Source organism: Lissotriton helveticus, chromosome 9 (assembly GCF_964261635.1).
Source record: "Lissotriton helveticus chromosome 9, aLisHel1.1, whole genome shotgun sequence".
In the NCBI taxonomy this organism is placed as follows: Eukaryota; Metazoa; Chordata; class Amphibia; order Caudata; family Salamandridae; genus Lissotriton; species Lissotriton helveticus.
Window position 1 is genome coordinate 136,313,046 of NC_136070.1, and position 15,498 is coordinate 136,328,543.

A 15,498-nucleotide genomic window follows, 5' to 3' on the forward strand; every position below is an offset into this window, starting at 1 on the left:
CCCCATCCTACGAACAATCCATCACCCTTATCACCAGACGGTGATAATATCGTGGCTTACCTAGCGAAGACGCCCGAGCAGGTTCACTGCAGAGCCGCTCCTTCACCAGGTTCATGCCCTGCCGCCTCTTGGGGAGAGACGCTGGACCGGACCCAACGCTAAATGGTCGCCCAAACTGGTTAACAGATGCTCAGGTCACTCTGGGTCTCGTCGCTCAGGTCTCCGGAGGAAACGTAGTGCTTGAGACCGGGCTCGGAAAACAACGGGCTCCAGGGACGGCTGAATTAACTGTTCCTGACCCCAAAATGGCTGTTGCGCAGTCAGCGGCCCACAGGTAACACTTCTGCCGTAAGAGTGCGTCCGGAAGGGAGATCTCCGCTCGCCAACGAAGTTGAGGTGCTGCATCGGGGGAATAGGACTGGCAACCTAGAGCAGGCAGACACAGAGATCGGGGATGGCGGAATAGCTATGCCTGACCCCAAAATGGCTGATGCGCGGCCATTGACCTACAATTAACTATCTCGAGTCCAGAGAAAAGCCGCCCGACATCGTTCTGGTAGCTGACCACGCCTCCCGCTCGCAGAGGCACCGACGTAAACCCGCATCTATCTCACCTGGCAGCTGCACTGCAGATGAGTGGCCTGCATCCCCCCATTCTGGGATCGGTGGCAGAGAATCCCATCCCCTGCATCCAAAATGGCGCTCGAGAGCTGCGAGATTGATGCAGCTAGAGAGCGGAAAGGAGACCAACAACCTGGAACACCTCAGCGATCTCGAGAAGGAGAATTGACTCATGATGTGCCCTGCCTGACCGACTAATAGCCACAAACGTCCGCCTGGGTTATTTGCTGTTTGCCTCCCCGCTGGCCACCTCAACCCCTAATTTCCAATCACCTTATAAGATTTTACCGGAGTACAGAAGGATGGTGAACCAAAGAAAGAATGCACTGTCCTCAACATCTTACTTGCTTGCTTGCTCTTTCCAGCTTCTGTCCTCTGCCCTCACCTGCCCTGCCCTGCCCTGCCCTTTGTCCCCAACCTGTTTTTTTGTGAACCTCTTCCCTCGCCTCCTGAGACCGAACTATTTTGTCTGATGCCCCATGGAGCTACCTGGTTTAGCTATAGGGGAGATGGACCGTGGATTCCCTCCTTGGTCGTCACCTACCCAGTCGGTCTTTAGACAGACTTCCTTTTGTCTCTACTGTTGTCTCTTCCCTTATCCTCACTTTCTCACCACCCCTACCCCCCTCTGCTTTTCTGTCTCCTTTCTCTCCTCTCCTAATGTATTGCTGATTGTTTGATGTAATGTATAATTGTTGATCTATTTCTGTTATATTGTTGAACCACATTGTTGCACTTCCTGCGTCTCTCCTGTCGTCTCCTCCCGCATCCTCCCTCTATTTATGTCTCTCCTTCTCTCCTCTTCAATGTATTGAGACTGAACTATTCTGTCTGATGCCCGATGGAGCTACCTGGTTAGCTATACGGGAGATGAGCCGTGGATTCCCTCCTTGGTCGTCACCTACCCAGTCGGTCTTTAGACAGACTTCCTTCCATCTCTCCTGTTTTCTCGTCCCTTATCCTCCCTTTCTCACCTCCCCTGCCCCCACCACTACCTTTCTCTCTCCTTTCTCTCCTCTCCTAATTGTATTGCCTATTTTTTTTATGTATTGTGTAATTGTTGAACTTTTTCTGTTACATTGTTGATTCTTTTGTAAAGCGCTCTGATACCTTCGGGTCTAGCCAGCGCTATATAAAACTCTTTAAATAAATAAATACAATAAATCCACTTGTTGTGGTGGAGTCAGGGTTCACAAGCTTGTCGCTCAAACTTTGCCAGATAAGGAGATCCGACCCCACCTTTTTGTTACATTTACTTACCCTTGTATGAATTTCCACAGGTAATGACCAGTCCTCTACATCCCTGTGCCATTGAGCCATCTCTAAGGGAAAGCTGGCACATCCAAGTGATGGCCATCCTGCGCCTAGTGACTTTCAATACCAACTGCAAAAATGTACATGCCATCTTACAACCTTTATACCTTTTGATGTTCCCTAATGAGCAACACTGAGGGGTCACCACCACCCGCAGGGAAGTGATTTGCGCTAGTTTGCCTACCAACTGGCCCAGAAGTCTTTCACTGCTCAGAAATCCCCGGCCAAGTGGAGAAAATCTGCTCCCTACATTCCACAACAAGGGAAGACATCAGAGCGAGCATGTGATATACGATGGAGAAACCTGGTTGTCAGGTAAGTGCAGTGCGAAAAGTTGTAATGTACTAGCTTGAAGCAGGCATTGCATGAAACTATCTTCTTAAGCTCACAAACGCCTGCCCAATCCCCATCCTCCAGGGGTGTTTACAGGTCCACATACCAAGATATATGGGCCTGCGACTGGGATCCCACTTCATCTGCCCTTATGGCTTTGGAAGCCCCAGGCGCTGCTGGAAAATTGGGCCGAGTCTGTTTGGCCACTTCCAACAAGCCGGTGGGGTGTAAGAAATGTCCCAGTCCCTGAGTAAACTTCACACATGCGTCCTCCAAAGTAATGAAGTTCTCATTTAGGTACAGGTCCTCCAGTAGGTCGCAGCCCCCATACCCACCTCTCCATGCCTGGAAGGACAAAATGTCAGCCAATTGTCGGACTGGTGCCTGTATCCACACCGTCAACTCCTGTTGGAATGGGGCTTGTCTCCACACCACAGTGACGCGTCGTTGCCAAATTCAAGCTGTCTGCCACACTACAAATGGCACGCCGTCCAGGGCCCTACTCCCTCCATTAATATTGACAGTAGCAGCCCAGCCTCATCCATCCCCGCCAGCAGGTGCTTCTGCCAGCTGTCCCCGGCTCCAGCCAGGATGTCCCATGCTGTATGTGTGCGGTGTAGTAATACAAATCTAGCCGTGGTATCTCCAGGCCACCCTTTCCATATTTTCTAGACAGCATGGTCAAGGCCACTCAGTCTACCGGCCCAGAGTAAGGAGACAAGGTTCGAGTCCAACTGCCTGAACACTCTGGCTGGCAGGGAACAGAAAGAATTCTGAAGGACGTATAAACAGCATGGTAGGAGCACCATCTTGGGAGATGGCCAGCCTGCCTATCAATGGCAGCAGGAATGCGTTCCAGAAAGTAATCGAGGTTATCAACGCATCCAATACTCTTGCCATGTTTAGGCACAGCTGTAGCGCTTCAGTGTGTTCGACCATGATCCGCAGGTACCTAAACTGTATCAACTTCCATCGCAGACCAATCTCAGGAAACCTCTCCCCTGTGGTTTTAACCAGTGATGCAATGGGGAGCAGTTGGGACTTGCCATGATTTCTAGAGCTCCAACAAGGTCCCAAAGTCATCTAACAAGTGCAACTGGATCGGTAAGGATTACCAGGGGGAGCCGAGATGAAACCTTGCATCATCCGTGTACAACGATATGACGTGCTGCACATTGCCATAGCTTATACCCCAGTCCCATAGCTCCTGTCTAGCCCAGACTGCCAAGGGATCCATGACAAGTGTGAAGAGGAGCGGGATAGGGGACAGCCTTGGCACATTCCTCGGCCCACGACATAATTCTTTGAGCGGCACTGCCCACTCACACCCTGGCAGTGGGCTAAGTATAAAGTAGCAGGATCCATCTCCGGAATCGGCAGTCAAACTCCATGACCCGTAGGACCTCAAGCAGGTATCCCCAGTCCACGGTATTGAAGGCCTTTTCCATGCCATTTGAGACAAAGGCCATTTCATCTCCACAATGCTCGACCTCGTTCATGGAATGAGATAATCGCCTGAGGTTCATCCGAGTGTTATTTCCCAGGATAAATCGCCACTGGTACTCATGAACCAGGCTGGTTATATGGGGGTTCAGGCGGTTGGCCAGCAGCTTGCACAGGACCTTCACATCTGAATTAATCATAGTGAGCGGCCTATATGCTATGGGGTAGGGTGAGTCTCCATCAGGTTTTGGTAACATACAAATGTCCCCCTCCCTCATAGTAGTTGGCACTACCCCCTTTTACTTTGCCTTGAGGAAAACCTAGACGAGGCCCTGGGTGACTGCAGCAGACAAATCTTGGAAGAACTCAACCGGGAATCCGTCAACACCTGGGGCATTAGTCCATGGCAGTATGTGCAGTTCTTCTAATTCAATGGACACATCAAGTTCCTCAGCTGCTGCCTCTCTGAATTTGGGGAGCCACAATCCTTCCAGAAAGATTCTGTACCAGTCTGATGCGATCCCAGGGTGTACAGAGTAAAACCACTCTAGATGAGCCAGAAATTCGGTTATAATTCCCGCCCTGGTAGTAACGAAAAAGCAGTCAGGGCACCAAGTGCTGCGTGTGCTCTATGCAGGATCTAAGCCAGCAGCCTGCCCAGCTTGTCTCCCTCCCTGTGTAATGGCTGCCTATATTGCTTTAAGGTGTATTTGTCTAGGTGTACCAAAGGTCTGTTATCTGCCTGCGTTTCTTCGATTCCCCCCCTACGTATATCCGGGTTAGACTGGTTGCTCACCTGCAACACAACCAGGTTCACTTCCCCAGCTCTGACTGAAGTTGTCCTGACCCATGCAGGTTCCCCCTACTACAACCTTAAGCTCCTCCCATTCTGTGGGTCTGTATGCCATGGTGCCCCAGTTAATGTTGTGCTAGTCCGTAAGGGCCTGAGAGAGCGCCTCCTTCCCAACTGCATCAGTGAGTATGTCAGCCAGCATCCGCCATGCCGCCTCCCTTCGCACATGGCACACCCATTTCAATGTGCAACAGGCCAGGAAATGATCTGATAGGAATCGCGTCAGGTGTGTCACCACAATGTCTGCAACCCTCCACATCAGCCTCAACCTTTGTTAAGAAGAACGGTGTCCTAGGAGCCACCCAGGTCAATTGTCTCAAAGTTTCAGCCATTCACCATATGTCTTTAGGTTGGTGGAAGAAGTGTGCTTTCCCTGCGAGATGATCTTCTAAAGAAGCATTCATTTTAGTTGCATCACCGACAGCTTTTGCTTCACGCTCAGGAAGAATTTTCATTGCTCCTGCACCTTTTTGGTGTAGTCTGGATAAATGTCTATTCTACAGTTCTTGAAGAGGGGCACGCGTGCTTAGGAAAGAGGCACAAATGAAGCACTCCCTGCCATAATAATTCAGGATTTTTGCAATGAATGCCCTCGGTGGGGCCCCCGGGTGTGGGTGGGCATTAAGACCCTGTGTGCCCACTCCACCACGAAGTAGTCGGACAGTCCCTATGGCCGGAGCTCTCTCTTCACCCAGTTTTCAAGAAAGTTTTCCGCTGAGGTCCCATCCACTCTCTCCAGGAACCCCAACACACGAATATTCCTTTGTCAGCAGCGACCTTCAGCATCGTCCACTCAGCGCTCAAGCTCTCCAGAGACCCTGGACATTTGGGCCATTTGTTGCTTAAGAGCGGCCACCTCCCGCTGCAGCGCCTCAATGTTACCTTCAGCTGTTGTTTGTAACTTTATCCGCTACTTTCCACAGATCAGCCCGAAGGAGTTGCAAGTCAATGGAAACAGTCTCTATTTTGTGTTCGAGTGAGGTCTGAGAACCATATATGGCTGCCAACAGCTCGGCTCTGGTGGGCTCCTGATCCCACTCATGGGAACCCTTTGTAATGTCCGCCCCACCCTATTGTGTGACTCTGTCGGGCTGCTGACATGGCGTCGCATACGGTGTTTGTAGGATGCGAATGCGCCATCCTCTTCATGCCCATGGTCTTCAGGTTGGAGGGCATTCCAGCATCATAAAAAACCACTGCTAGTACTTCTTGTGCCTCTAGGTCGCAGTTCTTAGACCCCTGGCCAAGCACACAGTGGTTCTCGGCCAGGCGCACGCCGTCTAAGAGGCATCAAGTGGTCCCACCTCTGCACCAATCCACAGGAACCATTGAGCAGGCCCCACTAGATCGCCCACCAGACCACTGGCCACCCCCTCTCCTGCCACTAAGATCCAGCGGCCACAGGATGCCCCCCTGTTTACCACCCTGGTGCCAGTGTATCCCACTGGGGCGTTCCACTAGCTGAGGCCATCACCTGTGGCACAGTGTATATCTGCAGCCAGGAGCTGCAACCCAGCTTGTCTGCTATTGTTCATTCACGCCACTACCCCTTTCGGGCCCACACGGTTGCTGGCCAGACTCCCAAGGTGTCCTCCAGGCTCCTCTGAAGGGCCCTTCTCAGACACCCGCAAGAGTCAACTCAGGAAGCCCACGCACATCAGAAGGGGGTGCCCCGCGGTCAGCCACTCCTCAGTATGGCAGTCCCGCCCAGCAGGCCACAGGGGGCCCGTGTTCCCAGGATCCAAACTAAGGCCCAGTGTCTACACTTGGTAGAAAGGAGGGAAAAGCGCCTGTCCATAGACCAAGTTCAGGATAGGTGCATTTTGTCACCCTGCGGTGAGGATAGGCCCGGGTTATGTCCTGGTGGTCCCCGCCACCCGTCGCGGTCCTCCACCAGGTGGGTAAATACAAAAGTGTGCTACCCACAAGCGGCACAGACCATGCTGCTCAGCGTGCCCCACTTACTGCAGTATATGACTTACTGTTGGTGAGCACAAACAAGGAAAAAAACTCAGCTCCTCTACATGGAGCGTAGTTTTTTGGAAGTCCGCGAGCTCCAGGGAGTGCAAAAAAACTCCATGCACGGAGCAGAATTCACTGCCCTAGCCTAATGAAGGGTCAGGGCTCGATGAACGATGTTGGGGGTCCAATGGTATGTTGAGACTGCAGGTTACACAGGCACTTAGGCTCCCAGTGCCTCGATTGCACTCCGGGACCCCTCCTTCTGTGCCCAGGGGCACCTGTGTCCAGGACACTGTAAGGGAGAAAAACAGGGCCCGGCGCTCTGTGCTGCGGCTTCAGACCTGGAAGTGGCTCTTCGGGCAGTTCTAGCTCCTTCTAGCTGCACAGCAGTCCTGCAAGGAGGCCTGTCGGGGCTGCAATCCCTTGCTGGGCGGCAGGGCTACTGGTAGGACCTACTGCTTCCAGCGGGAAGCTCATCTCCATAGTTGAGTGTTCCCTGGGGGCCCTCCTTAGCACTGTAGGGGCCTCTGGCAACAGCCTGCTTGATCCCCCATTCAGCTCTCTTTAGTCACCACTCTGCGTGGGAGGCCTGGCTCTGCCCAACTCTGGTCAGCCATCGGGGCTCTGAGCCGCCGTCCCCTTTCTCTTTCAGGAGACCCGGCACACAGTATCTATGCCACAGGCCCGCCATGGGTAAAGGGGAACTCCGTAACAGTCAGGTCTGAGCGGCCGGCTCCGATCCACTCCAGCATGGGCTCACCTTCTCACAGCCACCCTAGGCCTCCACAGTTCAATGGGACTCCGGTCATTGTGGGGAGCCAGGAATCAGCTTCAATCACACCCATAGGTGTGTCTGTCATTCCTGGAGTACATTTTGTTGGTGCAACGGGCTGTGCGTACAAGGCTTGTGTAGGATATAGACGCGGGCTGACCAGGAGCTCAGAGGTCATGTCCTGTAGGTCATGTTGCTTGGCCACACCCCCCATGTTGGAGTGCTGTTAACATAAATATTGCCTGATATAAATATCATGGCCTATATATCATTTATAATAAATATGATTCGTTTGGGCATTGATTTTCTGTGGTGAACTACAAAGAGGCAATATTTTTTTTAACAAAAATTAGGACATGATATTCTTGCACTCCATTAACACAGCATACACTTTCCTGGACCTGATACCACACAGCTGATGGATTTAGTGAAAATTTGTTCTCGCTTATTTAGAATAAACTTTTGCCACGCGTCAGAGAAACAAGTCATCTCTGGATGACCCTATAAGAGGATGTAAGCCTGAGTATGGCCAGCAGACTAGTCACACTGTGGGCCATGTCCCAAAATGATATCGAACATCTGTCTAAAGTATGGGCTGAGAGCGCAACCAAGTGGGAGCTCAAGAGTGCCTGGTCTCACAGGCAAAAATGAGACCCTTAGTAAAAACAATTGGCGTCGCATAGCAGTCATGAGAAGATCTATTGCAATTCAATTCCCTAATCGCCTGCTACACCCTGAAGGTGCTGCAGTAGCAACAGCACCCCTTGGTTTACTAGTACCAAAAGAGGAGCAAATGCCCAACAGGATGAAATCCAAGATGCAGCCTATGGCTTTGATTACAAATATGTCATTGACCTCAACACATTCTATAAAACAAGCCTTTCCAATCACCTCTCTAGTTGGACAAAGATCACTGTCTTAATAGTTTACATTCAAAAGGCACACTGGCGATGGGACTGTAGGGAGTACATCAGCATCAGGGTCCACTTTCTGTTTCATTAAGCATCTGCTAAGAACCTCTATAAACCATTGATCTAAAAGTCTCCTTGAGGAGCTGAGAGAGTGAAAGGGGTTATAACGGAGATGTGAATGAAGTCCTCCACAACAGAATTTTTCTATGGGATGAGTCACACCACTTGCAGGGGAACAGACAGCAGTGAAGAATCAATTGGCCTCATTTGTCAAAAACATCAAATTAAATTCTTCACTATTGAGTTGGGCAAGCACTTCTGGACGAGCCACTGAGTTGATGAATGAAAGAGATATTCTTCTGTCTGAAGGTTGTGGGTGGCCTTCATTGGCACATTCTAAAGGCTTCCTGTTCAGATGTTACTCAGCAGTATTCTTTATTTCTCAGAACTAGTTGCAAGTTCCTGAGTTCTGCTGGATATTATAGAACATGTATATATTTCCGAAGAGGAAACGTGTGTAGAAGTGCTCCTCATCAAAGGCTGAATGCAATACACATTGTTATTCTCCATTCCGTCACCAATGTTGTTGTCTTATGCAAATAGGAAAACATGATTAGCAATGGGTGATATTTTACAAATATGAGCAAACAATGCTGCTAATCAGTGTCAAAGGTGCTAGGGTATATGGAGTAACGTTTACTTCAGTTCAAAGCTATCGTCTGTTTAAATGGCAATTTATGGTCTGTTTAATGGCAATTGCCTTTCTTGAATTTGTACGCTTGCCGGCTATTTTTGCATTTCTTTTTGACGTGTTAGTGGCAGTGGTGGATTGGCTTCAACCGCTCCATACCTGACCCCAATATTATATGCTTTATATATTTACTCCTGTGAAAGCTATGCAAGACTGCGTTGACTTCTGGTGTGACCTGTGCCACAAGCTGCAAGCGCATCATTAACATGAGGAGGGGTCTGACTTCCCCACCACTGAACTGGATTATGAAGGTGCACTGGGGTGATAGGACTAACCCCCCCTTCCCACCACCAAAACCTGGTACCCTCAAGGAAAAGAAGGTTCTGCTTTTCAGAGGTGGCCGGATGGATGGCACAGTGTAGGCTATGATGACTAGTTTAAAGAACGTAGACCGTAGGGTCTGTGGAAAGAGATTGGCAATAGGAGGTCACTTATTTTCATGGTCACTGGACAATGTGGGTTTTGTGTGACAACTCTGGAACCTGGAGGGCTCGGTGCAAGACTGGTTTTTATTGGCTGGGAGTTTAGTGGGTTTCTCCTTATGAAAGATATGAAGCCGAGATTCGGTCTGTGCTGAAATAATCTGAAGAGCTTTCAGTTAGCTTCAGAATGCCAGTTGCAGGAGTGCCATACACAGAATACAAATAATACCCAAAGGAAACAAGCTCAAGTAACAATAAATATATTTCCTCCAATTACCCTGTTAATATCTGTTTCATCGTACGTTAGACGTCCTCATATCCAATTTTTATGCCAAGGGAAAAAGGCCAGAATTGGGCTGAAAAAACTTAGATTAGACAAATCTCTTGGAGGGGTTAACCTAGCAGACTTCAAGTTATACCAAATGGCATTTCTAGCTAAACAGGGTTCGTACTGGCTGGTGCCACCAGTGGAGTATGCACCGTACATCCAACGTCTTGAATGTTGAATGCTCAAAATCCATATTTAAGCATACAAAATCTGCCCGATTGAAATTTGACAAAAATTAGACATCATTATAAAACGATCTAATCGTGAATCACTGTGGGACAATCATAAAATCTTATATAAAGGGAAAACCCTTCATAACAAGGCCTGGATCAATAGAGAGATTTTCTACCCACAACAACTATTTGGCACAGCATACCCCTTTACATTCAAAGACTTAAAGGCTAAATATAATCTAGACTCTTCGGAGTTTTACTACTTTTTAAAAATAAAGGCAGCTATTTCAAAAGCTAATTTATTGCCCTCACCTCCGTCCCTACCACAATAGGTAGGAAAAATAAATAAATTGGGTCACCAGGTTTCTTGGATCTACAAATTACTCCGGCCACAATAATCTGCCCTTAATAAGAATCGTATTTATTTTTGGGACTCGCACTCTTCAACCCCCCCCCCCCACCCCACCCCCCACCCCTCAGCCCCACCCCCCCGATCTCTGATACTGATTGGAACAAAACTTAGAACTCTGTCTCCAGGAATAAAATATCTCCAGCACTCTCACAGATGAAATTCTGGCTCTTACATAAAGCTTACTGGACACCGGCCCGCTTACACTTGCATAAGATACACGAAGATCCTAACTGCTGGAACTGTGAGGAAGAAACTGGAGAACTTGCACATCTTTTATTATTTTGTAAATGTGTGGAACCGATCTGGGACAGGGTATTCAACTTTCTCTCCAATCTATTCTCATGCTCCCTCAAAAGGGAACTCTCTACACTGTCATTTGGTTTCCTTAGGGTAGACTCACTGAACGATAAGGATAGTGCCCTCCTGGACCTGCTCCTGACGGCAGAGGTTAAGGTTGTTTTTCAGTAATTGGAAGGACACAAGGAAGGTGCCCTATAAATGTTGGCTAAACTGGGTCTCTAACCTTAGGGGGGCTGATAACATTGCTCTACAAAACTCACCATGGAAACCCCCCCCATATACACATGTGGGACAGCCTGGACCGATTTTTCAAATCACATAAGCCACCATGAATCATGAATCTTAGAGAGGGAAATAGGACCTCTGGCTGTATGCAGCATAGAACACAGGTTAGCTAATTTGTCTCCGATAGGGTCATACCTGGCCAACACTGTGGTGTAATATCAATAGATGCATACCATTATTAGATTCATGTATTATGGTATTATATGTATTATGGACATGGTTAATTAGAGCATTATACTGTGTTTTATTTTAGGGTGGTCATATAGCCATTTCGGTATCATATCTAAGAAATATTACAGTATCTAGGAATGAGATGTATAGAATAGCATGATGCCACCTTATCCATATTATCAGTGTATTCTGCTTGTTTATTATTTATTATTTAATGTTTTGTATATATTTAATTTGAATATATTTCTTATTGTTTATGGAAACAACCAATACAACTTATTTGAACACCAATATCTGTGTCATGTATGGGATCCAATGTACCTTCTGGGGGAGACGGGCTCTGCTTCCACTGTGTCAGATTGGTCAAGGAAAAATCAAAAGGGGGATTGATGAATGCTTGATTAATCTCAACCAATGGAATTACAGGTTATGGAGCTCTATAAGATGCTGATGGTAGCCATAACAGGTGCTAGATAACGGTGGTAGCTTTATCTTCGACCCCTTCTTTTTTCCTTGAGGCAGTGGGACGTCACCGTCTTCAATTACGCGGACGACCTACAACTCATCTTCCCTCTTGATTCCCCTTCTGCTATCCCCAACTTTCAGGCTGTCATGTCCCACATCCTATCGTGGATGAGTCAAAATCAGCTTAAGCTGAATCCCGGAAAGACGGAGCTTCTCCTCCCTGGTAAGAGCTCTACCCACTGGGGTCCGCATTTTTGGCCGGCAGAACTTGGCCTTCCCCCCACCCCTGCGGCCTCGGTAAAAAGCCTAGGGGTCACTATTGACTCCGGTCTCTCCCTCGGGCCTCAGGTGGGGACAGTTGTCTCCTCCTGCATGTTCCAGCTGCGCAGGATCAGGAAGGTGGCTTATCTCCTCACTCCTGAAGCTCTCCTGCAAGTAATCATGGCCCTCGTCCTCTCCCGCTTAGATTTCTCGAATGCTATCTATCATGGTCTGCCCAAAACATCTCTCTGCAGACTACAATTCGTTCAGAATCAAGCGGCGAGATTGGCCTTTGGGAGTCCAAAATGGCAATCCGCCAAACCCCTCCTTCTAAAACTGCACTGGCTCCCCGTCGCCTCGAGGGCAGCCTTTAAGATCGGCTGCCTTACCTTTAAATCCTTATCTGGTTCCTGTCCTGCCTTTTTGAAATCTCTCATCAGGACTTACAGTCCCTCTCGGAACCTGAGATCCTCTCACCTGCACCTCTTACTCACTCCCCCTGTCAAACTCTGCAGATCCGGAGGCCGGAGATTCGCATTTCTGGCCCCCAAACTTTGGAATTCCTTCCCCATCTCTCTCAAAACTTCCAATTCCCTTACTCTTTTCCGTAAATGCCTAAAAACTTGGCTCTTCCCTCAATCTGCCTAAACCCTCCCAGTCCCCCAGTAGTCTGCCAGCGCCAGGAAACCCATGGTGTCAGCGCGCTTTATAAATGCCCCTTACAATACAATACAATACAATACAGATAGAATCACTGTAAATTGCTTATTATAGCAATACAATGGGACTGAAATACAGTAGGATGCTTTCCACAGCCATGATAGGATTGGAATATTGCGCACTGATTGTCGTAAACATTACTATACTGTAGGATGGTAATGATAGTCTTGACAGGGCATTGATGTACCATGTATGCTGGTGATATCTAAGGTTAAAGTCTGAGGGAATACAGGACACTGGTGATAGCCTTAACATGGTACCTGAGTACTGGAGGATGCTGGGGAAAGTCATATCATAGAACTGAAGTAAAGTAGTATTCTCTCAGCCATGACAAGGTATGAAAAGACCATGAGATGCTGCTAATTGTAGAGGATTCTGAGGTAATGTAGTAATATGTGATGCTGTAGATAGGCATGGCAGGGCGCTGGAGTGATGCAGAGTGGAGGTGAAACTGCAATATTGAAGGGTTCTAGTACAGTAATGATATTGTACCAGAATGCTGTAAGCTAATGGTGCTAGCAAGGATAGGCTACTGTTATATTCTGAAGTAGAAAAAGGATTTTCCCTTTAGGCGATTTTTATAGCGTCAGAATCAGACACATTCCATCTATTCACTCATCTCAAACCATCAAGTACAACCCGTTACTCGTTGTGAAACACTTAGAAGGAAGAATAACACATTAGTTATAGCAAAACAGACTGTTTATTACAAAGTTAAAAACATTCCTCTGAATGTACAATGTATAAAACATATTTTTAAGAAGTTAAAAACATAAGGTACAATCATACAAATTCATACAATTTCACAGGAGAAAGAATGAGACAATTAACTTTATCTTATTGATGTTCATTTAGATTCACTTGGCACAACACGGGTTGAGTTTCTTTTCCCTGTGGCCCCACCACTGTTGACCACTCCAAATTTAACATACACAAAAGCGTTGATGCGTTTCAGTGGTCTTAAATTGTTATAACCACCTTCTTCAGGACAGTTAATATATGCTTCTCCTTATAATTGGTGTCACCTAATGCAAAAATAGGACAAAACATTCTTTTATCTTTCAAGTATACAAGCCCTATTAAAATGTCAATCCTATCATGTCAAGATAACATTTTTGTATCCTCATCCAAGTCGAGATCAAAAAACATATGCAATATGAGACATTTTATCCATGTTTAACACGGCTAAGTGCATTATCACCCATCTTAGAAGATGGAAATTTAAAACAGGTTTACTACTGTACATGGGCTCGCTGTATATTAACCCCTTATATAACAAAAATCACCATTCTGTTCACAAGTGTCATTATGCATAAGGTCCCGGTATTGACCATTTGTTTTTTCTTTGTAAGTGTTTCACCATTGTCGCATTATTAGAAGTCACACTCTTCAGGAACACACTCACTCTTTTGGACAACCACATTCATGTCCTTCGTTAAGCACGGTGCTGGGAGAAGTCTCTGGGAATGTTCTTTTATTGTTATAGCAAACTCACACTTCTTTATTTAGAACAAGAAACAGTAGTACTAGTCATCATCATGTGGTATATTACAACAGGCATTTAACATGAAGGACACTGTAAACACAGTTTATGTTATTGTAAGCCCATTTTCTAATGCATATAAAGTGACAAAATGAAGCAACTCTCACAACCGCTCCCTGATGATTTCTGAATCATCACCTTATATCTTTATTACAACACATCATTCATTAACTTTGGATTCTCCCAAATCCTTCAAGGTGTCACAGAGATTACTTGCATATCTTCAACCTTCATGTCAAGCCTCTTTCTGGTTCCTTCTTCGCATTGCTGACAGTTTCTTATAACCACACTCCATCCCACTGCATGATGAAATTCTCTTACAACATTTCAGAAAAATAAGCACCCATGCAATGCCAATTAGTATAACTTGGAAAGGTGTTAGAAGCAACTTTAGAATTTTTTCGCCTACTCTACGAAGCCAGTCCCCTATCATAGCAAAATCTCTTCCAATAGGTTAAAATATATATCTTAATCCTTCCCAGGCACCGTACTCCTCCAACTCAATTAGTTAATGCGTTATATTTGTAATATTAGTAATGTAGTTGTCAAGCTGCTTATCTATGCACGGTAAGCGCGCACAGTATTACCGAGCATGAATTACTTTGCAAACTCCACCCTCCTTTGAGAGGAGCAAATTCAACACAGGGCAATTTTGCATAACCATAGCTCTCATAGCAAACAATTCTTTATTTATCACAGTCAGCACTCCTGCCGTGTTAGCAGCAAGTTGATCTACTAATACAGACAGCTTTCTAAACTTTACATCATTAAAGGCCACTCCCATAGAAGGTAAAAGTTCTCCAAAGATATAGCCAAGGATCTGTTTGAAACTGCGCTTGCTGTGCTTTATGTAGCGTTCAATGGGGAAATCTAACTTGTTAGTATGATAGATACTGGGGAAAACTAGGGCCACATAGCAATGACCTACCCAGTTATGTGGCAACTGGAAATAAGCTGACTTACCACACATGTAGTAGATGCCTATAATACTTACTAATAATTTAGAAAAAGGGGTTTCTCTTGACTGATTAATTATGCCCAGATTCGCTCTATCCCAGCTTCTCATCAGTCTCATTTCCTACTGGTTCTCTTACCATACATAAGGATCCCTTCTTGGTGATGTCAAGACTCAGTCTTAAGGGTGGATACTTTAACCCTTCCGAAAATATGTTCTGCACTTGTCTTTCTATCTCCTTTTTCTTCATCCATTCTTATCCCTTTGTTTAGTTAAACTACAAAAACTCTCATCTTTACTAATTTTGCAGGTTACATCATGCTTGCTTCGGTTAGTAGCGCTCGTGTTAGTCACGGAGTTAAAGAATTTCATCATAGACTGACACTGATCCCTTGATTTAAACCCTTTGCAAGAACAATAAACATGTTCGGTAGCCCACAAATACAGATTAGCGCCATTTACACTTGGCAAATCTTCTAAAGGTTTATCATAGTCAGACTAGA